The sequence below is a fragment of the Protopterus annectens genome, chromosome 8.part0 (genome assembly GCF_019279795.1).
Source record: "Protopterus annectens isolate FY-2018-M chromosome 8.part0, PAN1.0, whole genome shotgun sequence".
Taxonomy (NCBI): domain Eukaryota; kingdom Metazoa; phylum Chordata; order Ceratodontiformes; family Protopteridae; genus Protopterus; species Protopterus annectens.
The window spans coordinates 525867060-525894827 of NC_056741.1; the positions used below are offsets into that span (position 1 = coordinate 525867060).

General features: G+C 35.8%; 1 protein-coding gene across 3 annotated transcripts in view; it reads right to left on the minus strand.

Moving 5' to 3' along the window:
* BNIPL (BCL2 interacting protein like) overlaps positions 1-27768 on the minus strand; it is a 783410-nt gene that overhangs the window by 93804 nt on the left and 661838 nt on the right. The window lies entirely within an intron of this gene.

Below are 27768 nucleotides of genomic sequence, written 5' to 3' on the forward strand. Positions count from 1 at the left end.
AAGGTAAAAAATTAAATAATGAAGATAATGAGTATTTAGAACAAAAATAACTATGAAAGAATTGAATGAAATTCTAAACGATATTAACATGAATTATGCAACAGGATTGGATGGAATTTAATATGGTATGTATAAAAAAATGAAAGAGTGACAAAAAATTATTTTTATAGAAGTTATGAATGAATGGTTAGAAACTGGAATTAAAGAAAAAAAGATATGTACATGAGTTATAAAAGTAATATTTAAAAAGGGAATAAAGAGGAGATAAAAACTGGAGACCTATAACATTGAATAATATGGATTATACTTTTTTATGAGAATAATAAAAAGGTTATAAAAATGGATAGAATATATGATCAAAATGTATTCAGAAGAAAAGGAAAAGTAAAGAGTTATTATGCATAATAAGAGAAATATTTGATGATATCATAAATAAAAATGTAGAAACAAAATGTTATAACAGGGGATACAAGTAAAGCCTTATGGGGAATTTTGCAGGCATATAATGTAAGCAAAAAATGTTACAGTAATAAAATCTGTTTATGAAAGGAACTATGTGAAACCAAATGTAAATGGCCGGACTGGAAATCATATAAATTTTCATATAGAAAAAAAAAGCACACTTGTTGAACACCATGGTAATAGAAAAAATTGCTTATGTTGCTAACATTTATAGGATTCCTATTAAGTATGAAAAGGAACCAATGATTATATTTTCTTTTATATGGGGCTCTAGACTGAATCCAGTCAAGAGAGGGATTCTATATATGAAAGAAGAGCAAGGAGGCATGGATTTAATAAACACAATAGTACATGCAGCATCTTCAGTTTTATATAAGGTATTAAAAAGAATTATGAAGGAAAATAAAAAAAAAAAAACTTGATAGAAATGATGCCATATTATAAATACAAAGAACTGTGGGAAGGAATAGAAGTTAAAAGTAGAAGCACCATGAATGAAGAAATGAAAAAGTATCAAAACAAAATTGTGTTATAGAAAATACAAAATATGTGAGAAAAATAGAAAGGAATGGTACTTAAGTATTATGAAAACATTTTATTGCATTGATCTATGGAAACATTTAGAACTAGATAAGAAAAAAAAACAAAGATGAGATACAATAACTATAAAAACATTAAAGAATATAACGGTTTTTATGGAGATCATTCTCTATTAGAAAATTGCTGGTTAAGGCAAATATGTCATACAATAAAAGCAAGATCGAATATGTAATAGATGTGGAGAGTTTGAGACTACTGAGCATGCATTTTTTGAAAATTGAAAGTGTTAATTTGTGGAAAGAAATACGTAAACATAATAGGATGAAAAGTTTGTTAAAATCTGAGCAAATAAATATGGACATAACAGAATTTGGTTATTATGGTAAATGAAAACAGGAAGAAGTAAAGAAAATGGACAGAATAATATTTTATGTTTCGTGGACTATATGGAACTAGAAACTAAATGAAATGAAATACAATGGGAAATGGATTTTGACCTTTTGATGAAAATAATGCTTTGGTCATGGATAAAAGAGTGGTGGAAGTTTATAATGTATGAAGATTTGTAAATAGATGTAAATATGTAAATAATATGCAATGTATATATATCAATAAAAAACCCTACTCTTTGGAGGAGAGGAAGTGAAGTACTGTCTAGAGCTGCTATGTGGTGCTGGAGGGTTACTAATGCAACTTCAGGATTTCCAAGATGGAGGAGAGTGCAGCAGAGATGGAGAGAGGAGCAGGAGAAAACCTACTGAAGTAAGGAGAAGAACAGGAACTAATTGTTACAGAGTTGGAAATTGGAGAACTGGCAGTGAAAGTGCTGGTAGGTTTGATGACCCAGGCAGACTCAAAGGAAGGAGACAAAGAGTGATGGGGTTGGCATGGTGGAGAAAGTCTTACAAGAGGAAGAAATTGAGAGATTGGAAAAAGAAGCAACAGCTGGTTAAGGGAAAACACTGGGGGTATTTTTGGCTGGTGGGGAAGCCATATGGATAAAGTATTGTATGAGGTGATATAAAAGAGAGGTGAAAAATTTCTGTGAAAATAGTAGTAGAGGTTATATTGAAGGAAAATAAGTAGTAAGACTGATAGCATGGGATACAGCAAAAGCATTCAATAAAGTAAGCCATGAAGCAATATGGCAAATTTTAGAGGTATATGGCATAGGCGAAAACATTAATGTAATAAAGAAAGGTTATGAAAATTCATAGGTACAAGTTATGATAATAGGTAGATGGATGGAAAGATACATTTTGAGAGGAGTAAATTAGTGATGCTCAGTAATTATGTATGTATTTGCATCAGTAATAAATGCACTACTACAGGAACGTGCACATATGAGATGGGCAAAATATGAAATGGAAGTATTATATTACCAATACATATGACATATGCAGATGACTAGTTCTAATAACAATAAGGGATGAATAAGTGGGGTTGTAATAAGGACTGAAAATATGTTTAAAAAAACTATTCAGCAGTTAAACAAAATGAATTGTAAGGGATTTGGTGATAAAATAAATGGAACATATTTCACAAGAAAGGAAATAAAGATTTTGGGACAGACATTTTGTGAGTATGAAAGTGTAATAAGTCAATGGAGAAAGATACTGGAGCAAATATAAATGCTAGCCAAAAGACATACATACTAAATACTTATGAGCTAGGAAACAGCATATTTGGGAATACAGGTTTCCCACTCAAATGGGAAAATGATTTGAGATTTGTTTTTAGCTTCATTTGAGGCTCGAGGTGAAACTCTGTGATAACAAGGATATTTTATAATAACAAGGAAGAAGTGGGTTGAATTTAAAAAAAAATTCAATGGTGCATTTTGCATCTATGCATTTATTTTGAGTAATAAGAAGGGTAAAAGAAAGAATAAAACAAACAATAGGAAAGATGGAATATGAAAAATATAAACATGTTGTTGTCTTTTGGCTTTTTCTGGTTTGGGGTCGCCACAGCAGAACTCCGGTTCGCTAATGATTGGCAGCAGATTTTCACGAACGCCGAGGTGCCAGCTCGACGTTCAACCTTCAACGAAGACATGCTCATTTACGCATGTCTTTCGAACACCCACCCAACTGCGGGGAGGACATGCAGACTCCACACAGAAGGCAGTCCTCGCACTCCAGCTGAGAATCAAACGGGAGAACCTCTTGCTGTGAGGTAACAACACTACTGCTGCACCACCGTGGCAATATGTATGGGCAGAAAAACAGGGAAAATAAAAAAATAAGTTTGAAGAAGTAGTATATTATGGAAGTTAAAAGTGAGGTTGATAGGAAAAGAAGAGTGGTATAATAACATGTTAGAAAAAAAATGGGTGTACCAATGGAAGGAATTAAATGAAGATAAAAACAAAGGCAATAAAAGACAGCAGAACAAAATGTTAATTTTTAAGAAGCAGAGAAGCACAGGAGTTTTTGGTTTGTTTGTTTTTTTGGAGAATTTTATTACACAAGATACTCGTGAAAAGGAAAATTAAACATAAAATGACTTGGGTAAGAAAATATGTTGAGTGTAGTAAATAAGAAAACATTTTTTAAATTGTAAAAAGAAAAAAAAAATCTGGTCAAGTTTAAAAATGAATATAGATGGGAAGGATTTAAACATGTAAATATGAATATGATATATGCAAAGTATGATAATGTAAATAAATGTGACATAAATGTGATAAAGTATTTTTTGTGACAACATGGGTGCTGTGTGTGAGAATTTGTTACAGAAGAAAAATGGAAGGGTATGATGTATTAGCTAAAATAAGACAATGGTTGTGGAGGAAAGAGATAGAGAATAGAGGGTAAATATAAAAGAAAAAAATAATTAAAGACAACTCTTTAGGTAAGCTTTTTGTGTTTATAACATAAATAATAAGTAGCAAGTCATTGATTTAAAGTTTTGTTTACATGGTATAATTTGAATGCAAGTATTAATAAAGCAGCCCTTCTCTTTTGGACAATAGCTGGCACCAGAAAAATGAAGGAAGGAGTACACATTGTTGTAGAAATTCTGGAGAGAGAGAAGCACAGCAAGATGAAATCCTAGTTATGGTGTTGGAGAGTAGCAGTCTAGATGCAAAGGTATTGGAGAATTTAATAAAGGAAGAAAAAAATAAAGGAGAGGAAGTGAGCTGGAGTGCTACGATGGAGTGATTGTTACAGACGTAGTTGGCTAGTGAAGCTGGTAAAATGCTAGATAAGCAAAATACAGAGGGTGAAGGTACAAAGACATGTTTGTTTGATGGAGTAGTCAGTTTTAAGAATATGCCTCTGTAACAGGGTAATGTACATGACAGAAATTAGAACAAAATAAAACAAATTTAGGTGTTGTAAGACAAGGAGTAAAAACCAGTATGAAGAGAGACATTTAACAGGAGCAAAAGGGTAGCAGCTTCAGAAAAAAAAAAAGATTGGTAGTATGAAGAAGCAAAACCAGTGCTAAGGTTGACAGGTAAGACATTACTGGACAATATTACATCACCGTTAGGATTTACTTTAAATTACATAAGATCATGGATATATTTTAGGTTGGAAGCCTTTTGTGAAGTAATGTTTGAGACTTTTTCAGGTGCAGAAAAGATTATTGGTGAAACAGGAAAAAAATGCAGGACACCAGAAATGTATGGACAGGGCATATGCATAATGGACAATTATAGCATATTTTAAATAATACAATAATGAATGGAAAAGAGCAATTGTTAAGTATTGGACCAACCGAAGGCTTCCTTCTATTGTGGAAATTAAAATCATTTGGTTCAGGAATGCACAAAAGATGATGTGGGAAATGTGGGGAGCAAGACTGTGCTGCTAGAAACTGTGGACCATTTTGGAGAAAATGTAATGTGTCTGGCCGTTTTGACTTGAATGTCCAGTGCTGAAAAAAAAAAAAAGAAAACAAGAAAAAGAAACTGAGTGAGAGAATAGACAATATGTAGAAAACAATATTCAGTAAGAAAGTAAAATGGCTGATGCAAGTGAGGAAGAAAGTGAAAGAAATATGAGTTAAGGTGAAGAAAAACAGCTATGGGAACGACTAATGGTACAAGAGATTCAGATGCAAGCAGAAAGGTATGAGGCATTCACAAGTGGAGAAGAGCAAGATGGCAACTCAGAAATGGGAAAATAAGAACAGAAATAAGTGAAATCTATTAGCGGGAGGGTGAGAAAGGAAAATAAAAATAGAAGTAGAAGAAATGGTTTGGCTATTTGGGGGCTAATTATGAACAGTATAAGAAATGAAGTGAGGGGTTTAATAGTTGTTGAATGATATATGAAAAAATTGGATGTACTATGTCTGCTGGATACAAAATAAATGAGAATATGTTGAAGCTTTATGGGGGAAAATGTATAATCAGCAGGATAAGAAATGTGCTCTGAGTTAGAGATATTAATAATAGAAGTTGAAGTATAAAAAAATGGATGTAATAACTGTGATGCTAAGAAGGGTGATATGTGACCATAGGAAAAAAATGGAAATTGTTTCAGGATAATATTAATATATGCATATACAAACATGTCCGAATGAAAATATGAAGAATTAAAAACATGACAGTAAACTTCTCAATACTAATGACTGATGGCTTCATAATTGCAAGGTAAGAAAACGAGAAGGAAACATGATGCAAAGGCATTAAAAAGTGATATGATATGGAAACCTGAAAAGATGAAAAAGTAGAGAGTGGACAAAGAGAAGGGGATTTTTTTAAAAAAAACAGAGCTAGATTATGTTATGCATTCAGATAACATGAAGGAAGTGACATGCAGGGTTTCAATGTTAGGTTTTCCAGATCATAGTACAATATGGGCTGGATTAGGTGAGAGTGAAGAATTAATAAAGACAGGTTAGGGATAAAATAGTTTACAAAGGATATAACTAAAATGAAAGGGGAAGGTTGAAAACAATGGAAAGAACATATGAGAATGAGAATATTTTATGAAAATTGAACAAAATTGCAGAAACATAAATATACTTCTTGGAAACAGAGAGCAGGATAAAGTAAAGTGGAATATGAATACATACAAAAATGCTTTAATGGGAAATAATTATGATGTGTTACTGTTTTAGGAAAGGATATTTAAAAAGGAGAAGATAAGATGGATGGAATGGTAAATGAGAATGGGGTAGTAAAATGAAAACAAGAGGAAATTATGGAGCTAAGAAGGAATACATTAAAAGAAGGTGAAAAGTAAAGAGAAGTTTGAATTCACTAAAATGTGAATCTGAAGAAAGATCTGAGTTAAAAGGATGGGAAGAGGTTATAAAAGAATTGAAGGAGGTATCAACACCAGGCTGGGATGGGCTCGATTATAGATATAACTGGCTCACACGCCTGATAAATACAATTAATTAATTATAACAACAAAGATCCAGTAGCTAAGGATAAAAGCTCTACCCAGCACAAGCTAAAATCCAAAAAGCAAGAAGAGTGGAGTAGAACTACATGATGGCTGCAGGTTAAAACAAAAAGCTTTAATTATAAAACATAAGTGCTTTCACATTTTGAAATAACTGCTTATTCAGACATTCAAATACAACCTAAAAAAATCTCCCCTTTATAATGCTTACTTCACTTCCTCCTCAGACAAAAGCAATTAAATAATTAAATATTTGATGTCATCTTAAAACACAAGCAGAGCTGTAAGTTTCAAAGCAATACACATAGAAAACAAGTAGAGAGTGCATATGTATAAGGAACATAGTTATATAACTAGTTTAAAAATACATACATATATACAAATATATATAAAAAATATATAATGCAATAGTAATGTGGGCATCAAAAAATGCCTATAAAACATGGCCTGAACTAAATTTTCAATCACTCAACTGAATAACTGAACAAAATTTAATTTTAATTTTATATTTACCTACGTAGTGGTCTGGCATTAAGGACTGGTCTGATGGGAACCTTTTCATTCAAGCCCTTCCCAGAATCAGCCCTCATCCTGATAATCCATCTAGTCTCCAGAACCTCAGTTCTGTTCCTGATGTCTCCCAATCTATCATCTAATTTGGTCTCCTCTATAACCATAAATTTAAATTGATGAGTATTGCCTTTCTCAATGATATGTCTAGCTAGGGTATTGGTTTTATTCAAGCTCCTGATATCATACAAGTGTTTTCTAACACTATCCCGTAGGCATCTATCAGTTTTGCCTATATAAAAGGATAGGCATGTGGAGCAGTATGCTAGGTAGACAAGGTGCACGGAATCGCACATAACTTTCAAATTGAACCTAAATGTCTTGTTGAAATCTGGATGAAGAAATTGTCCTGATGCATCCAAAAAATTACAAAAATTACATTTGTTGCATGTTGCTGTTGCAAAAATATCATTAGAGTTAATATTGTGTTTTCTGGGATAGCATAACAGTCTTTTAGAGACTTCATATTTTTATATACAAATCCAGGATAATTCTCTAGCACTTCCTTAATATGTTCATCCACTGTTAGGATGTGCCAGTATCTCTTATAAATTTCTGTTATCTATTTAATATTACTGGAATAGAAAATAGGCATTCTTTACCTATTAGCTCCCTTATTGGGTGCATCAGATGTTACTTCACTCACAACTTTATCAGAGAAATATGGTCTCCCTGTGGTACTTCTAAGACCCACCACTTACCTTAAAACTTTGTGGACGTTAGACCTACTATACCCCTCTTAACTAATTTGCATTAAAGGTCTTTCACCTTCTTTTTAAATACATTCTCTTCTGCACTCAGTCTTGAAACCCTTAATTCTTGCCCCCGACTATGTTATGAGAGGGGAATGCATACTACTACTGTGCAGGAAACCGGTTCTGTAGCATTCCTTTCTATGCACTCGGGTGCTAACAGAACCATCCTTTTTAATACCTTGACGTGCAAAATATCTATTTCAAAATGTGAATAGTGCATAATAAATTTCAAGAAGGTAGTAGAGTGATTAATATAATCTAAAAAAACAAATCATCCACAAACAGACGATGTAGACCTATATATTGTTTATATGGCCCATTAAAGATAAATTCATTTTCCCGTACAGCCATAACTAGGATGGCATAGCTATTGGCACAAGGAGTGCCCATAGCTATGCCATCCTTTTGTAGGTATAAGTCCTCCTCAAAGATAAATACATTATGCTCCATTACAATTTCCATCAAAAAATACAACAGCTCAGTCATTCTCTGGTCAAAACCACTATGCCCTCAGAGGTAATCCTGTTACATCAGAACCCCTCTATCATTGGGTATAGTAGTGAATAGTGATTGAACATCTAATGTAACAAGCAGCATATTATCAACACTTTGTGCATCCTTAAAGAACATATACATCTGCTCTATAAACTGTTGAGAATCTCTCAAGATGGTAGAATTATTATTTAGTAAAGGTTTAAGTTTCCTCCCTATATAAATAGAGAGAGGTTCAGTGCACCACCAACATCGTACGACAATGGGTCATCATGTAGTTCTACGCCACTTTTCTTGCTTTCTGGATTTTACCTTGTGCTGAGTAGAGATTTTATCCTGAGCTACTGGATCTTTGTGGTTATATTACTTTTTGGTTCTGTATTTTTCCTAAGCAACGGAGCGATGGTGGACGAGTGTGTGACCGATGTTGAATTGGACTATGTACCTGCTGTTGTTACTGAAGCAACACAAGGTAAATCATGCACTGATAGACTAGTGAAGTCCTTACAGAAGGATTTTAACCCTTTGCTGATGTTAGACACTATTCCAGACACTAACTTTGAACTAAACGACAATATTGATACAGCCCAGTTACGGAATTTGTTGCTGCAACTACAGGACACTTTGTTTAAATTAAAGAGATTGCAGGCACAATGACTTCATATGGAAGCCTGCTTGCAACTTAAAATTGTTCTAAGAGGCTTAAGGGTATTACGGATGCCTATGTATGGTGAAAAATACCCTGATTTATTAACTAAATGGCAGCGTTTTAATTTAGATCCAAGCTTCTCCTATATTAAGTTGCTGATTGACTATTTCAAGTCAGAGGAAAGAGCATTAAACTCAAAGGTGCTTTTTCTACAGAATGAATTATATGATGTTTCCAGCACCATTAATTGATAGCAGGATCAGAGCTTTGACTGACTCTACCTTATTATTTGAGAAGCTACTTTTATTCAAGGCTAGAAAGATAGAGGGGGGACAAACAGGATTTCACTAATGGGCATGTGTTTACTTGGCCTAAGACCATTAGGTCTACAGTCCATTCCTCCAACAATAATAATCAAGCACTGCTCTCAGAGAATGACATTGCATACCACCAACTGGACCATGATAGCTACTGACTTAACAGTGAAGGATGCACCCCCCTGCTCCCATCATACCAGACTCTGGGTGGATAAATCTATTCTGTTACTAGGAGCCAGGAAGAAAGAAGAAAGCAATAAATGCTGTTACAGTATTGATTGCTTTCTTCCTGGCTCCTAGTAACAGAATAGATTTATCCACCCCAGGAAAACAATCAATGCAGTCTCTATAGAATCAGCATGCTCCATGCTGATTCTACAGAAACAGCATTGATTGTTTTCTTCCTGGCTCCTAGTAAGAGAAGAGATTTATCCACCCCAGAGTCTGGTATGATGGCAGCCCGGAAGAAAAAGATCAATGCTGTTTCTGTAGAATCAGCACGGAGCATGCTGCTTCCGTTGTACACACCCCCATGACAGATGCTGCTGTTCATGCTTCCAACAGCAGAGGGGCTTTTTCACATACCGTTGCAATAAATAAAAGTCCACTTTCTTTTCCTTTACCCGTCTAAAAGGACACAGGGGAGGTTTGGAGGAGATCAAGGAGCAGAGTACACGTGAAGAGGAAACAAGATGCAGAACAAGGCATGACGAACACACTGAAGAGAATGTGGTGGCAGGAAGAAACTCAATAGTATGGAACATATCCCATCCGCCAGTCAAGCATGCAGAAAGTGTGATCTTGGAGAGAGGACTTTCTTTCATCCCCTCTAAGAGAGTTGAGGTAACTGATTGTGTGACTGACCTAAAGTATTTCATGAGAAACATTATGCTGAAACTGAACTCTGGCAACAACAATACTGTTGAGTAGGGTTCTGTATTATTTAAACCCAGCACTTTTATACCTATAAATCACTCTGTGTTAGCTGTATATGAGAAGTAGTAAACTGATGCACTTTATACATGCTTTAATGACTGTGGTTCAAATTCTTTGAAATGTAAAGAGTTTCATAATTTCACTAGGGAGGAACAAACGGCTCTCAGGTCTTTGCAAAATGACTGTTCTATTGTATACAACTGGCCGATAAAAGGGGCCCACCCATTGGTAGTCATGGACAGCCATTATTATTTTTAAGTATGAGACAGATGCTGAGTGATATGAATACTTATGTAAACATTGATTATCAAGATGTTTTTTGAATGAATAGGATAATACATGGCATGCTACAGGATCGTAATGACTTGTGATAGATCAAGGTCTTTTTAATTTTAAGGTAGATGAACCACTCATACCTACAGTACAAGGTCTGCCTAAAATACATAAAGAACCCTATGACCCTCCCTTGAGACCCACTGTCGCAGGACGTGGGTGGTGCATTGAGCCCCTCTCTATTTATATAGGGAGGAAACTTAAACCTTTACTAATTAATAATTCTACCATCTTGAGAGATTCTCAACAGTTTATAGAGCAGATGCATATGTTCTTTAAGGATGCACAAAGTGATGATAATATGCTGCTTGTTGCATTAGATGTTCAATCACTATTCACTACTATACCCAATGATACAGGGATTCTGATGTAACAGGATTACCTCTGAGGGCATAGTGGTTTTGACCACAGAATGACTGATCTGTTGTGTATTTTGATGGAAATTGTACTGAAGCATAATGCATTTATCTATGAGGAGGACTTATACCTACAAAAGGATGGCATAGCTATGGGCACTCCTTGTGCCAGTAGCTATGCCAACCTAATTATGACTGTATGGAAGGATAAATTTATTTTTAATTGGCCGTATAAACAATATATACATTATACATATAGATATAGGTTTATATCGTTGGTTTGCTGATGATTTGATTTTGGTTTGGACTGATTCTAGTGATACTTTGATTTCTTTTTTAGATTATATTAATCACTCTATCTTCTTGAAATTTATTATGCACTATTCGCATTTTGAAATAGATTTTGTGGACATCACGGTATTAAAAAAGGATGGTTCTGTTAGTACCAGAGTGCATAGAAAGGAATGCTACTGAACTAGCTTCCTGCACAGTAGTAGTATGCACCCCCCCTTATATTTTTGATAACATAGTAAGGGGGCAAGGATTAAGGGTTTCAAGACTGAGTGCAGAAGAGAATGCATTTAAAAAGGAGGTGAAAGACCTTGAATTCAAATTTAAGAGGGGGTATAGTAGGTCCAAAGTCCACAAAGTTTTAAGGCAAGTGGAGGGTCTTAGAAGTACCACAGGAGACCATATAGTTGTAAGTGAAGTAACATCTAATGCACACAGTAAAGGAGCCAATAGATTAAGAATGCCTATTTTCTATTCCAGTAATATTAAACAGGTAACAGAAATTTATAAGAGATATTGGCCCATCTTAACAGTGGATGAAAGTATTAAGGAAGTGACAGGGAATGATCCTGGATTTGTATATAAAAATATGAAGTCTCTTAAAAGACTGTTATGCTATCTCAGGAAACACAATATCAACTCCAATGATAGTTTTGCAACAGCACAAATGTAATTATTGTAATTTTTTGTATGCATCAGGACAGTTTCTTCATCCAGATTTCAATAAGACATTTAGGTTCAAGGTGAGGGTTGTGCGTGATTCCATGCACCTTGTCTACCTAGCATACTGGTCCACATGCCTATCCTTTTATATAGGCAAAACTGATAGACGCCTAAGGGATAGTGTTAGAAAACACTTGTATGATATCAAGAGCTTGACAAAAACCAATACCATAGCTAGACATATCATTGAGAAAGGCAATACTCATCAATTTAAATTTATGGTTATAGAGGAGACCAAATTAGATGATAGATTGGGAGACATCAGGAACAGAATTGAGGTTCTGGAGACTAGATGGATGATCAGGATGAGGGCTGATAACGGGGAAGGGCTTGAATGAAAAGGTTTCCATCAGACCAGTCCTTAAAGTCACACCACATAGGTAAATACAAAATTAAAAAAAAATCAATTGCGTGATTGAAAATTTAGTTTACGCCATGTTTTTATAAGCATTTTTTGATGCACACATTTCTATTGCTCTATTTTTTATATGTATTTGTATATATGTATGTATTTTTACACTAGTTATACAACGTTCCTTATACATATGTACTCTCTACTTCTGTTCTTGGTGTATTGGGTTTTAACTTACAGCTCTGCTTGTGCTTTAGGATGACATCAACTATTTAATTGTTTAATTGCTTTTATCTGAGAAGGAAGTGAAGAATTATAAAAGGAAGAATTTTTAGGTTGTATTTAAACATCTGAAGAATTAGTTATTTCAAACAGTGAAAGCACTTATATTTTACAATTAAAGCTTTTTGTTTTAACCTGTAGCCATCATGTAGTTCTACTCCACTCTTCTTGCGTTTTGAATTTATTAGAACAAGTTAAAAAAATGAGCGCTTTTGTCTGAAACTCTTCAGTTTTTATCAGATAAACATTTTAAAATCCATGCTAAAATCAGCTTAACATGTCACATGACTCCATATTTTAATTGAAACTCTTTAAATTATATAAAGCAACAATAGCACACAACTTTATCTTTTATAAGATTTCGGTTTCAGTAAGAACTTAATAGATAACATTTCATTAAGTCCCGACGAGCCAAAACATTTAAAAACATATGCCACCACAACTATTTATTTTATTTATTTATTTTATTTAAATTTGTTGACCGGGAGTGTCCGACTGGACGTAGGTCCATTTTCAGCGGAGGTCCGGGGAGAAAAGCTCCACAGTAAAATAAACAGACAGTAGTTACATTGGATTACATAGTGATTAACAATTTAACATAGCAATTACTTACAACATATTTACAGATGAAGAACATAGTACATCAGTTGACAACTAGAATCTTTATCTGTGAAGTACATAACAGACATTAACAAATGTTACAATGAGAAGTTCCTGATGTACAATAAGTACTAGGCTTATGAGCATCTGAGCTTGCTATAATCAAGGTAGTTAGTGGAATGGAAAGAAAGGTAGTGGTTGGATGGAGTGGATGGTATTAGAGTGGGAGTTGCAAGGGCATAGCCAGCATGTTTTTAGGTGCGCTATTAGTAAAGTCTTGAGATGGGTGCATGATGGTACGGAGGTAATTGTGGGTGGGAGTGAGTTCCATAATTTGGCTATGGCGCAAGAGAATAGTGCTTCACCAGCAGAGTTATTGGCTTTAGTGATCTGCAAGTGATTTTTGTTGCTGGATCTTAGTGGTCTGGTGGTGCGATAGGGTTGGAGTAGATTCTGGACGGATGGGACATTTAGTGGATGGTTTACTAGTTTGTGGGCGAGTGAGTTGATACCACTGAAGGAGGTGAGGGAGTTCAAGCCAGCCCAGTTCAGCAAGTAAGAGACAGTGGTGACTACGGTAGGATGCCCCTGTGGCGAATTTGGCGATTTTGTTGTAGCAGGTCTCTAGCTTGTTTAGATCACATTGCCTTAGGGTGGTATATACTGGAGAGGCATAAAGTAGGGTGGAGATAAGGTGGGAATTTGCTATTGAAATCTTTGCTGCTTTGGTGAGAAATTGCTTATTTCTATATAACTCTCGTAGTTTTTTGTGGACTTTTTTATGGTCACGGATATGTGAATGTCAAATTTTAGTTTATTGTCTATTTCCACTCCTAGCAATTTGGTGTGTTCAGTTTGGTATATAGTGGTGTTGTCTTTTGCTGTGATGTTAAAGTGAGAGTTGTTTTGAGTATGTTTGGTGGGTTGGAAGATGAGTAGTTTAGTTTTGTTTGGTTTGAGTATTAATTGGGCATTGGATAACCATGTTTCAACAGAGGAAAAGGCTTCCTGTGTGACTTTTTGCAGTTTGGGTAGGGACTGGGCTGAGCAGATGATGGTTGAGTCATCTGCGTATTGTATGAGTGTGCCATGTTTGGTAACAGAGGCTAGATTATTGGTGTAAACAGAGAAGAGTAGGGGTCCAAGGATGGCTCCTTGGGGAACCCCTATGGAGACAGGTAGTTGGGGAGATATGTCATTCTGCCATACAACGGATTGTTGGCAGTCAGACAGGTAACTCTGAAACCAGTTGGTGACTGATTGTGAGAAGGATAGGTTATTGAGGACAGAGATAAGTTGTTTGTGTGGGACCATGTCAAATGCTTTAGATAGGTCTAGGAAAGTAGCAGAGGAGAGATAGCCATTGTTTTTATGCTGAAGGATAGTGTTAGTAAAGGAGAGTAAGGCAGTGGTAGTGCTATGGTTTGGTCAGAATCCATGCTGAGTACTGGAAAGGAGGTTGTTAGTAAGGAGGTAGTCTGAGACCTGAGAGTGTATGCATCTCTCTAGTATTTTGGAGAGTGGAGAGAGAATAGCTATGGGGCGGTAATTGGTTAGTTCCGCGGAGGGTCCGCCTTTGTGGAGGGGAATTATATGTGATACTTTCCACAGTGTGGGAATGTAACTTTCTGACAGAGATCGGTTAATCAAGATGGATACTGGGTAGGCCAGAGCATCAGCTGCGATTTGTAGGTATTCACTTGGGAGGTTGTCTGCTGCTAATTTGGTGGGTTTATGTTTAGTTAAGAGTTTTTTTTATGTTGGAGGTAGGTACAGGAGAAAAAGAGAAGGCAATGGGGAGATTATTAGTTGAAGGTGTGGGTTTGGAGGGGAGGGGGGTTGTGTTGTTTAGCTAATGATCGTATGGTTTGGGTGAAGTGCGTGTTGAATGAGGTAGCAATATTTTCTGAGGAGTGAGGGATGTTAGGAGGAGGGGTACTGACTTTACCTGGGTGGAGGATGGAGTTTATGGAGGACCAGAATTGTTTGCGGCTGTGTTGTGAGGAGTCTAGGGCAGACTGCTAGTATTGGAATTTGTCCTGTTTTATTAGCTTTTTGACTCTATTGCGTAGTTCTAGGAATTTCTGTCTAGCTGAGGGGGTTTTGGCTTTGCGCCAGTGCTCCCAGGCTTTATCCCGGTTTTTCATTTCTGACTTAGTGGTTTTCTGTAGCCATGGGGAGGGTTGTGCTTTGGTTCTGGAAAATCTTATGGGGGCATGGTAATTAAGGATGTTCAGGAAGGTAGTATTAAAAAATTCAACTGTGTCATCTAGACTGAGGTACTTCAGAGGACGCCAGTTACATTCTTCGAGGGATGAGATGAATGTGAGTGGGTTAGATGAATGTGAGTGGGTTAAAGTTTAGTTTTTTACATGTTTGACGGTAGATGACAGGTTTAGCTTAGTATAGGTATTTTTTGAGTAGGAATGTTGGGGAGTGATCACTGAGGCTATCTGATAAGCAACCTGTTATATATGACTGGGGGCTCTTACTGACTAGTATCCAATCCAGGGTAGTGTGCTTCCTGGAGTTTTTATTTATCCTGGTTGGTGACTGGACTAGTTGGGTGAAGCCATGAAGGTGTACATGATGGGTTGGATTGTTGCCAGAACAGGATTGCCAGTCAATATTGAAATCACCTAAGATGATAGTTTCTTGGGGGAGATGGTGGGTAGACCAGCTGAGGAGGTTTTCTAGTGGAGGGATGTTTTGGCCAGGTGGGAAGTAGCATCCAATTATGTTGATGGTTTTGTTTTGGTTAATTTTGAGGTTGGTATATATTATTTCTTCATTGCCTATTTGTGGAGCTGAAGATTTTAAGATCTGGATGTTTAGATGCTGTTTAAATATTATAGCTACACCACCTCCTTTTTTGTTTAGCCGGTCTACTCTTAGTATGCCGTAACCTGTAGGGAGTATTTGCTCACTGAAACTACCTTACTTCTATGCATCTTCTATGCAAGGTCCACACCTGGGATGCTGATTAACTTTTCAAATAACTGTAAATATGAATTTATGCATTGGAAGGTCCTTAATATGCCTAAACAAGGCATTAGTAAACTTTTCTTTACTAACCCTGTAATAATGCTCATATATATATATATATATATATATATATATACGATCTTTTAGCATACATTCAGATCTACCTATATAAAAACTGTTGACAAAGTGCAGTATACACAATGCCTTCTGTTTGATAATTAAATTTGCCTTTAAGTGAAATTTTCTGACCATAGAGTCAGAGAATTGTTAAAACCTTTCTCCTTTTTTGTACACTCTATTTGAGGCATCTTCTACATGTTTACTCAAAGTACTGTCATCAGTTATAAACTGCCAGTTTTTCTTAATATTGTTAACTGCTGGACTATCAACAGAATATGTCATCATAAAACTATATTGAAATTCAGCATGTGATGGCTCTAGACTTTCCCCTGGTGCATATTATACTACATATTATATTTACACTTGAAATCGATTCCTTTATTATTAGAGATCAGAAAATTTCACTTAAAGGCAAATTTGTCAATCAAAAGGCATTGTGTACACTGCATTTGTCGACAGTGCGGCAGTTTTTATATAGGTAAATCTGAACATATGATAAAAGATTATATATATATGCGGCAGTTTTTATATAGGTAAATCTGAACATATGATAAAAGATCATACATATATATATATATGCGGCAGTTTTTATATAGGTAAATCTGAACATATGATAAAAGATCATGTATATATATATATATATATATATATATATATATATATATATATATATATATATGCGGCAGTTTTTATATAGGTAAATCTGAACATATGATAAAAGATCATATATATATATATATATATATATATATATATATATATATGTGGCAGTTTTTATATAGGTAAATCTGAACATATGATAAAAGATCATATATATATATGTATATATATATGAGCATTATTATGAGGTTAGAAAAGAAAAGTCTATTAATGTCTTGTTTAGGCACATTAAGGACTTTCCTTCACATAAAGTCCTGTTTACAGTTACTGAAAAAGTTAACCAGCATCCTAGGGGTGGACCTTGGAAATTTTGCATAGAAGAAAGGGAGTTGTGATGGCAGATGTTTCTAAATACTTCAGCTCCCCTGGGACTTAATGATATGTTATCTATTAAGTGCTTATTGAAATGGAAATCTTATGAAGGATAACGTGTGCTACTGTTGCTTTAAATAATTTAGTGTTGCAATTAAAAGGTTGAGTCATGTGATATAAGTGTATTTTAGTACGGGTTTTAAGATTTTTTTTTTATCTGATTTATTTATTTATTTAACATTTGTTAACCGAGAAAGTCAGACTTGGAACAAAGCCAATTTTCAGTGGAGGCCCAGGGAGAAATGTTCCAGATGCATGTCTTTGTGATGTGGGAGGAAACCGGAGCACCCAGAGGAAACCCACACTGATGAAGTCTGAACAGTTTCGGACAAAAGCACTTACATTTTTAACTTGTTATAATAAGTTTGTTGCATGGACCAGTGTGCGAGACAGTTTTATCTTTTGGAGTTTTGGTGTTTCATTGCTTTTTTTATGTTTTCAGGCGATTCTGGCACTCAGCACTTGGTTTCCTCTGCAGAAATGAAAGCCATCTATGACTCTGTTAGCAATTTAATGGCACTAGGATAACAGTTATCCCAGCAGTTTCCAAAAACCATACTGGACAACCTGCGATGTGACCAAGTGAGTGGAGAACAGCATGCCACACAAATGGATTCTATTCCACTAGCACAAAGGCAAGTTCACATTTCCTCTGCATCTATGCTGAGGAGTGGCAAATATTTTAATCTAGATCAATGGCTTAATAAACCTGCGCTATTTAATGGTGGTAATTCTATGGACATTCAGAGTATTGACCAACAACTTGCTGAATTCAATAAGAAACTCATGAGGTATCGCAAATTACAGCAGGAGAATTGGTATTTCCAGGAGTGCATAAAAGTACGAATCCCAAAATGACTTGGGTCCTGGAAATTTCCAACTGGTCTTATACAACACACTCTTCTTAGTCATGAGCTCCTTGCCATGTTCAGTCATCATGGCTGCAAATTGATGGTGCTCCTGATTAAACACAATTTGAGAGAGATCTGTATGTGGAAATTAAGCACTTAGATAAATCTATACATGACAACTTTATGTTCCATCAAGTTCAAACTGTTTTCATCTATTTTTCTGATATTGATAAACCTTTGTGCAGAAATACAACAGCACAAAATAAAAATCTTGATTCATTTATTATTAGAGATCGTAATGATTATTTAGAAGGAATAGCTTATCATCAGCCACCTATCAGACAGCATAATATTGATCAACAAGAATGACAGCATGCTCAGATTAATCCACAGTGGGATTTCAGGATGTAAATGATATGCAGCAGAACCCTTTGAGGATCTCCCATCAGGTGCTCAGATTGGTTACGGAACAAGAGGAGTTTAGGCAACTAGGACAACTATACTATTATATATACTATTTTATATATATATATATATATATATATATATATATATATAGTTAAACTATAACAGTCATCCCCCTGCATACGGGTGGGTCCTTCTATGGACTCCAGAAACTACAAACACATTAGTCTGACTAGTATCATTTATAAAGCCATGGAAAGATTTATCCTGGAACAAACTAATAATGACGGTGGAAACCTCCAACCCAATTTGTTTTTTGTCAAAGGAAGATCATGCCTACTCAGTCTGGTAGACTTCTTTGACAAGAACATCAAGGCATTGCATAAAGATAAAATGGTGCATAATGCCTACCTGGCCAAGGCATCAGATACAATACCCCACTCTGTAAACAAAATAATGGAATTAGGCATAAACTCCTACATTACATGTCAGATTGCCAGCTGGCTGTCAGATAATACTCAGAAAGTTAGGATTGGGGAGTCCACATCCACAAAGAGGCCAGTCACTAACAGGGTCCTTCTGTGCTGGGTCCTCTCCTTTTTAGCATCTACTTCTCAGACGTCTAGGACAACGACAAAGGCCTCTCTCTGACCAAGACTGCAGATGACTATAAACTGGGTGCAGTCATAGAATAGCCCTAAGATACAAATATCCTCCAGGAAGGGCTAATACAGGCACATAACCAGTACTATAGACATGGTTTAAAGCTCAATGCCAAGGAATGCATACTACTACACTTTGGAAAGTCAGCTACCCCAGGAAACTACCTCATTGTAACACATTATTCAGGGATATAGGGATATATGTAGACAGTAACCTGGCTTTGAACCAATATGTCTCTAAAGCAATAAGGCAATCATTCTACGTTGCTCAACTTATAAGCAAGAGTATGGTGTCTAGGTCCAAAGAAGTCATCGTTCCACTGTATTTGCCCTCATTAGACCATTCAGTGGGCAGAAGGCCACCTTTAGTATATACCTGACCAGACACATGCAGCTACTGGAATGGCCACATAGGTTCCTCAAAAAAAAAATACATGGCTTTAACAACATGTCCTATGTGGACCGCCACAAAGCCCTAACCCTATACTCCATACACTACAGACTGTTGAGGGGTGATCTATTTGTGACACAAAGTATCCCAGGATCCCCCTCTGATGGACCGCTTGCATATCTGCAAAACAGATGTACCTGACCAGGGACTTAAACCTTGCTTGCGACTTAAATAGGACATGTTGGATGGGCAGGTATGTGTCTCAGAGAATACCTTTTCTCTGGAGCAGGATTCCCATCTATGTGAAGTAGAGTTCTTCCCTGACCCTATACAAGCATAACATGTACGACCTAAATGGGAAATCAGAAATTCACCCCGGTCTGCCACCTATGCCTCTAACAGACAGAGGCAACCTGTAAATGATTGACCACTCATGTTCTAGCTTACACATGCCCCTAAAAATAACCTCTATTGCATCAAACTTGTTGGATATATTTGGGATACATGACTAGGCTTGAAAAGGCTCTTGTCATTAGCCTAGTATATGCCTATGAACCTATTAGGAAAATTTAATGATCTCAGCATATATGTTTCAAAACAGTGGAGAAAACACGGGTCAGTGTTTAAAATTAGTTGTAATGACATAAAAGACATAAAAAGGAAGAAAGGCAATTTCTATTTGTGTGTGAGAGTAACACAGAGACAACAAAATGATTAGAAAACAATGTTCAGATATTATTTTCCTTATTTAAGAAATGGAAATTCAGGACATACTGCTACAGATGCATGGTATCAGTGCTCAGGCAAGCAGGTCATTAAATATTGGCTGTAGGGATGATTTTAACCTGTAAAGTTTGAGACTTGAGCTTATAGTGATAATGAGGGCAACCATTTCAAGTCTGAATGCTGTTATTATTGGGTGATATTTTAGATTTTGTTGAAGTTATCAGATACATTTTTTGATGGAGGTTATTGTCATTTTCCCTAATCAGTTATGATGTTAATATTCAGTGGTCTGCTGGTAAATGCTTCAGTGTTGGTCATAAACTGAAATTTTTATAAACTGCAGTGCAGTTCAGGGGACAGGCTTACAACATGCTGTCAGTTCTATCAGACATTCATGCCATTGTGTCATATACACCACCATTGCTGTCAAATGCATACAAAATAAATACCAACATACTTACAAACGTATAATATAGTCTGTCATATGATGCATGAAAGGATCCACACCCCTCAACAATGACTGACATAACACAGGATGCATGTACATGTGTATGTTTGTGTGTTTTAATTGCCTTCTTATAAAAAATACAGTATAAAAGTTCAAGTCCTCAGTGTTCTGATATCACTGTACACATTCAGGAATCTCTCATATGAACAGTACAGTTGTGTTCACTGTGGTGATCAAACTGCTCACTACTTATGTTACAAGTGATGTGATGCATACTGAAACAAGCCAATGAAACAGCAAAGTCTCTAGGCATAATCATGTTCCATCATCAAGTAATATGGAAAAACAGCAGAAAATAGTGGACTACATGTCACATGATGAGTAAACTTGACATCAGTGGTTGTAGACAAGATTTTCTGAAATTGTACATCAATGTACAGTACTTTCCAGAAAGTAGTCTCTCTCCTCAAAGTGTAGCATCCCTATTCCAGGCATTGCATGTTTTTTTTTTGAGCAAATCCCTTTTCACTATTGCTATTTTTGTGACATTATTTACCTGCACAGTGTAAAGTTGATGGAAGGAGTCCCAGACTGATGAAATACAGCCATTATCAGTCAGTCAGGATTAGAAAATAAAAGCTTGAAAGTGTATGGGGTGGCATATTTCCAAGTACACCTGGTTCTTGACTGATGGTCTGGTGGTATTTATCTGTTAAAAACTCTTTGTGATACAATGCTTTTTATATAATTTGCAATTAAAAAGATTCAAGTTTGTTTCACATTTAATTGTTTGCTCATGTGAATAAAATGAGCGACTAATATGAACTTCATATAACCAGAAGTAACATTGTAGAAAGGCGAAGACCACTGTAGCACCAGGGGTGTTCCAGTTTTAACTACTGTTCATTAAGCAGCGTGTAGCATGTTTTATAGGTTCATATCCTTCATCTCTTTCATCGATACTGTTAAAGCCATTGATGCCGGTAACCCTACTTCAGTAATCTTATTAGATCTATCGAAGGCTTTTGATACTGTATCCCATACTAAACAGGTAGACCAACTATTAAAATTAGGATGCTCCCCCACATCTCTCACTTGGTTTTCCTCTTATCTAAACAACAGGGAACAATCAGTTAGATGGCACAATGAGCAATCTGATTACCAGGCAAACAATATAGGAGTACCACAAGGAGCCATGCTAAAGCCCTTACTCTAATATCTTCATCAACGATCTTCATAAAGCTTCTCAACAAAGTAGTCTCATCCAATACACAGATGATTCTACAATTATCTTCAGTTCCAGTAATTTCTCAAACCTCCTTACAGTTTCTCAGAAGGCATTCTCAACTATAGAAGCTTGGCTAAATAATGCACAATTGCTGTTCAACCCCCCAGAAAACAAACTAATACTTTTATCAACAAAACCACCAGATGTACAATTCAGAATTTTTTTCTCTAGATAATACTGAAATTGAAATTGTGAATACAGCAAAATTATTAGTTATAAAAATCAATGATAACATCACCTTTGAACCACATATTCTTAACACAATAAAGAAAACCTGCTTCAAACTAGGGAAACTTTACCGTCATAAACTCTACCTAGACAACCACATCAAAACCAAATTGGCCACTACCCTACTTATCCCTTCCCTTCTGTATGGAAGTGCCATTTTACTAACTTCACTCATCTCTTAGCAATAAACTGCAATCCTGCTATTATAAAATAGCAACATTTGCGTCAGGAAAGCCTAGCCATTCTCATCACTGCCATAAAATTTCAGAATTGAACTGGCTCGAATTTTCCAACTAGCTCAATTACACCAAACACTAGCCCATAAACTTATTTTTAAACCAAGCTCCTACCCAGCACTCTGCTCCATCCTCCATATTAATACTCCAACACGAACTCTCAGATTCTCCAACAAAATGCTTTTAAATGTAACCAAACCTAACAAGAGAGACGGACAAAGTTTATACTCCCATAGCATTGGTAAACTTTCGAATTTCTTACCCTCCCATATAACTCAAATTGACTGTTTAAAAACCTTTAAATCTGCATTAAAAAGCCTCTATCTAAAAACCCTTCTTGCACCTGTAAAACAAACCACCTTAAACTTGTCCCTTACTTAAATGGGAGATATCATATGGCAAACTATATACTGAATGGTAATTGAATTCCTGTCTTGTTCACAAATGCACAATTTACTCTCAGGTGTAATCCTTAAAACCTACTACAATATGTCTCTGCATTTATTTAGGTAACTTCTCTGTCTTGTACATTGCTGTGCAAAATATTTTTCTTTAATTTCAAAGTGAATTGTTCTGTAATATATCTCTGCAAGTAACATATGCAATCATAAATTTTAGTATCTTTGTTAAAGTTGTATACTTCAGTAATATTTTGTGGAGATTTCTCCCCAGGTCTCCACTGAAAATGGGTTACTGACCCAGTGGACTTTTCCAGCCAATACATAAATGAATATATGCAAGTACTAGGCTAGCTGCCCCTCTGGGCCATTTTAAGTCTAGCCATTTCCCTTTTGGTGCTTGAATTAACCTATCCTATTTGGCGTTAGATTGGCCTTACCCATCCCATGGTCGACAATTGTATATTATAACTGGGATCCTACCACAGATGATTTCAGGGGATCCATCTGTGGAACAAAACATTTAGGAGCTGCCTCTGTCCATTTGTAGTTCAGGAGGCATTTCTCAGGTAAGTTGTCTTTTTCCCATCCACAGATCCAAGTTGCACTTGGACAAAAATGAACTTTGTTTTATGGGCATAGGGAGTCTGTTTCAAAGCAGAGGAATCCTCTGGGAGATATACCTGCCCTACAAATTGCTCTGCTGATGTTGCAGAAGAGGTTTGGAATCCTATACCATGCTTTTCTGATGCATTTGACTTTGTTGATGTGCAGTAAATCCATCATTTGGTTGGAGGATGCTTTGTATGTCAGACTCAGGTCACATTATAGCAGTCTGTAGGATACAGTGTATAGTGACAACTCTGAGTCAGTCCTGCAAGACATATTGTTTAGGCCTTGCATCCTTTTAGTAAGGTATCTGTGTGGGCATTCCAGTTATTCCACATGTCCAGATGCATGCCAAAAGGGCCATTACACTCAATGACTGGACTTACTGAGTAAAATGAGACAAGGATATCCCTAGATCTAGACACAATACTTTTTTTTTTTAAAAGCTGTGCAATATCAAAAGAATTTCTTATGACAATGGACACATGCTGGTCAAAAGTTAAGTCACTGTCCACATAACTTCCCAAATTCTGGTTAACTGTCAATTCTTAGAGGCATGTTGTCAATGTGATAGTTTTAAAGGATACAAATAATACATTTTCTTTTTTGGCATCTAGTTTCAATAAATAATTGTGGTATTAATTATTTGTTTGGGACAAACTTTTCTGCACAATGGCAAATTCATTCAGGGATTTAATGACTGCTTGTAGCTTGCAGTCATCTGCTAACTTAGTCAGCCAGAGCCCTTTGGTATCAGCTTTTAATATAGAGAAGTAGATGCCAAACATTAGAGGCCCCAGAACAGAGCCCTGGGGACTCCTCTGATGATTGGTTTCTTTATAGAGATAACTTTCCCTATTTTGATTTCCTACATCCCCATCTGTGAGACAAGTTGGTGATCCAAAAAGTAACTTAGAGGTTTATTCCCAAGTTTACTTACCTTTTCTACTATGCCTGAGTGGAGGATCATGTCAAAAGCTTTGACCAGTTCAAGATATGTGGTGTACCATTTTATCTTCATCCATTGCTTTGGCAACCTTTTCAAAAAAAGTCCACCAGGTTGAGTAAGCGTGATCTGCTCTTGATGAAATCTAACTAAAACAGGTCCAGTGGTTGGAGGTTCCCTATGTTCTTATTGATTAGTTCCATGATAAGTCTTAATCCATGGTTTTGCATACAAGGTTGGTCAAACTTATGGTTTTGTAACTGAATGTGTCTGTGAAAGGTCCTCCCTCATGAAGTGTATTGACCGTAGCTGCTCCCCAGTCACTTGTTACAAAACTTGTACGCAGGCTGAGGTTGAACAGTGTTGATAGGGCATAGCTAAATTCTGCTTCTTGCTATTTAAGATGCTTCTACTTTCTATGTGAACCAAGTAATAAGACAAGACCAATGTCTTCAAAAACATTTCAGGGTCTATTAATCCATTCTGTAGCATGCACTTGGTGATTGTCTGTGGCTACTTTGTAACTTACCTTCAAGATCCATAAACTTAATAAAGGCAGCATTAATTTCATGTTTTCCAGCCTCTTAATGTCCGCTTGAGACCAAGTACGCAGTACGTGCTGTACTCCTCTCCACCCTGAGGCATCTCACAAAATTATGCTGATTTCGATTGCTATACATTTCCCAAACTGATGAATAAATATACATTGATTTCTAACCAAAATACTGTGAACCATCACGGTTACACAACATGTTCTAGATGGCACAAAGTAATATTACATAGGTCCACAGGCAGTTACTGGGCAGGCAGCTCAGGAGACCATTAAGAATCCTAGACCAAATACTTTATTAACCTAGAGTATACCACTCTATCCAGAATTCTCACATTAAGAAGTAAAGTCAAAATAATGGGTGGACAAAGGCCCAAAAGTAGGCATATTGCTGTTATAAATTTAGAAACTTGCCAGAAAAAGTTTGCATTAACATTTAACATAACATTTCTCAACAACCACGACCCAAATGGAACTTTAACTTCAATAACAAAGAATAACCACGTAGTAAAACAAGATCACTTTATTCTAGCGCCTCGGTTAATGAAGAAACTGATTTAAATGCATCCTCCAGGCAGGCCGATAATTTCGACCTGCAAGTAATTTCTACATAACATTGGTTTAGTGTTACATAAAGTGTTATTACCGTATGTGCAAAGGTCACCTGTATATGTGCAAGATAGTTTTGATTTTTTTGGAAAATGTCCTCACTTGTATGGAACGAATGCAAGTACTGGTTAGTACTTGATGTAAAAAGTTTATACACATCAATTAAACATGAAGATGGGTTAGAGGCCATCAAATATTTTTTGGGTGATGCTTTTTCTAATTTTGTTATGGAGATGGTAGATTTTTGTTTGAAAAATAATTATTTTTATTTTGATAATCAAATGTATAGACAGAAGCAAGGTACAGCCATGGGGGCAGCTTTTGCCCCTATGTACGCTAATCTGTTTATGTCCTTTTTTGAGATTACTTTTTATGGAAATTAAATTTTATGAAAAAATATGTTGATTTTTACTTCCGTTATATAGATGATTTGATTTTTTATGTGTGAAGGTGGTTGGCAGAAGTAGAGAATTTTATAAATGATCTACAAAAAAATCCATTTGGCCTGTCTTTTGACGGCCTGCAAAAAAGTAGAAAGGTTGTTTATTTGGATTTGGTTTTAGAAGGAAAGGAGAATGAAGTATCATAACAAATATACATAGAAAATTTGGATGTATATCAAAAGTTCAAACGCTGAAAAGTTCGAATACCAAAACCTCAAACTTGAAACTTCGAAGACTGAAAATATCAAAGCTGCGGAACATCAAATTCTTTCCCAGGGAAAGAATTTGGAGGGCCATTTCCGTGGCTTCACTATTTCCTCCACTGTGGTGCGATCTCAGAGTTGGTATATTTAAGTAGGGGGGTGAAGTCCCCCACATTAAAAATAGTTTGTAGTGTTCGTGTGTTTCACGTTTTATACTGGAAAAGCGATTTTTTTCCCCAGGGAAAAAAATTGCTGTTCTCAGTCTTCGAGGTTTTCAGCTTTTGTGGTTTTGGGTTCGATGTTAGAACATTCAAAGTTTTGACACTTTGATGTTGTGATATAGACCCGGAAATTTGAAGATGGTAGCCAATACCTTCATGCTACAAGTTGTCACCCCCCCCCCCATGTATTGAATGCCTTACCCTATGGGGAATTAAGGTTATCCAAGTTGTGTAATGACGAAAATACCTTGTTACAAGAAATTAAACAAACAGTAAAGATGTTTTTGGGGAGGGGGGTGTGATTTAAGTTCCATATATGAAGCCCAGGAGAAGATACTAAAAGGGACAAGTGCAGAAAAGGAATAAGAATCATGGGTTATCACAGATGTGAGATAAATAATCAGAACATAAAGGACCCAATATATCATATTTCAGTTTACAATGTTAGCAGTAGGGCAATGGTGGATATGATTAAATATTATTGGGAATATCTAGTACAAGAAAAGTTTCTGGCAACCATTTTACCTAAGAAACCATTTTTTTAATACAACAGAGGCAAAAATATAAAAGATATGGTGGTCTGAGGCACTTTTAGTATGCCAAAAATGGAAATTAGAAGACCCCTGTTAGGTTAGGGGACCTTTAGACGTGGTAGGTGTAGTATACTTGCACATATTATTAACACATTTTATTGTATAAATGATGTAAAATTTGTTCCTAAGGGAAAGTTTTCCTGTGAAAGCAAAAGAGTAATATATGCTTTGAGTTGTCCTTGTCATTTATATTATATAGGGGAGACTAAAAGAAAGTTCCGTGTTAGATTTATGGAACACATTTAAGAGATAACCTCACCACAATAGTGATGTTAATGTGTTGCATGGTACTATTTTGGAACAAATTGAATGTATAGAAGGTAATGAGAATATATTTAAACAAAAATTAATGTATAAAGAAAGTATATATATATATATATATATATATATATATATATATATATATATATATATTAAAATACAAAACTTTAGTTTCTAAAGGTTTGAATAATGAGTTAATTTGGAGATGTTTGCTTTAAATTTAATATTGTTTTAATCAATTGTTTAATTAATTGGATGTATTTTAAAAATGTGATATAAAAGGTGTGGTTTTTGTGACTGTTTTATTCCTTGAAGGTGGTTACACTGAGGCGCTAGAATAAAGTGATCTTGTTTTACTATGTGGCTATTCTTTGTTATTGGAAGAACAGAGTTAAAGTTTCATTTGGATCGTGGTTGTTGAGTAATTTAGAAGCAGGAGGAGCTCTGGTTGTGGTATTGTTTAACATACATTTGTTTACCGGGAAAGTCTGACTAGGAAGAAAAACAATTTTCAGTGGAGACCCATCGAGAAACGACAA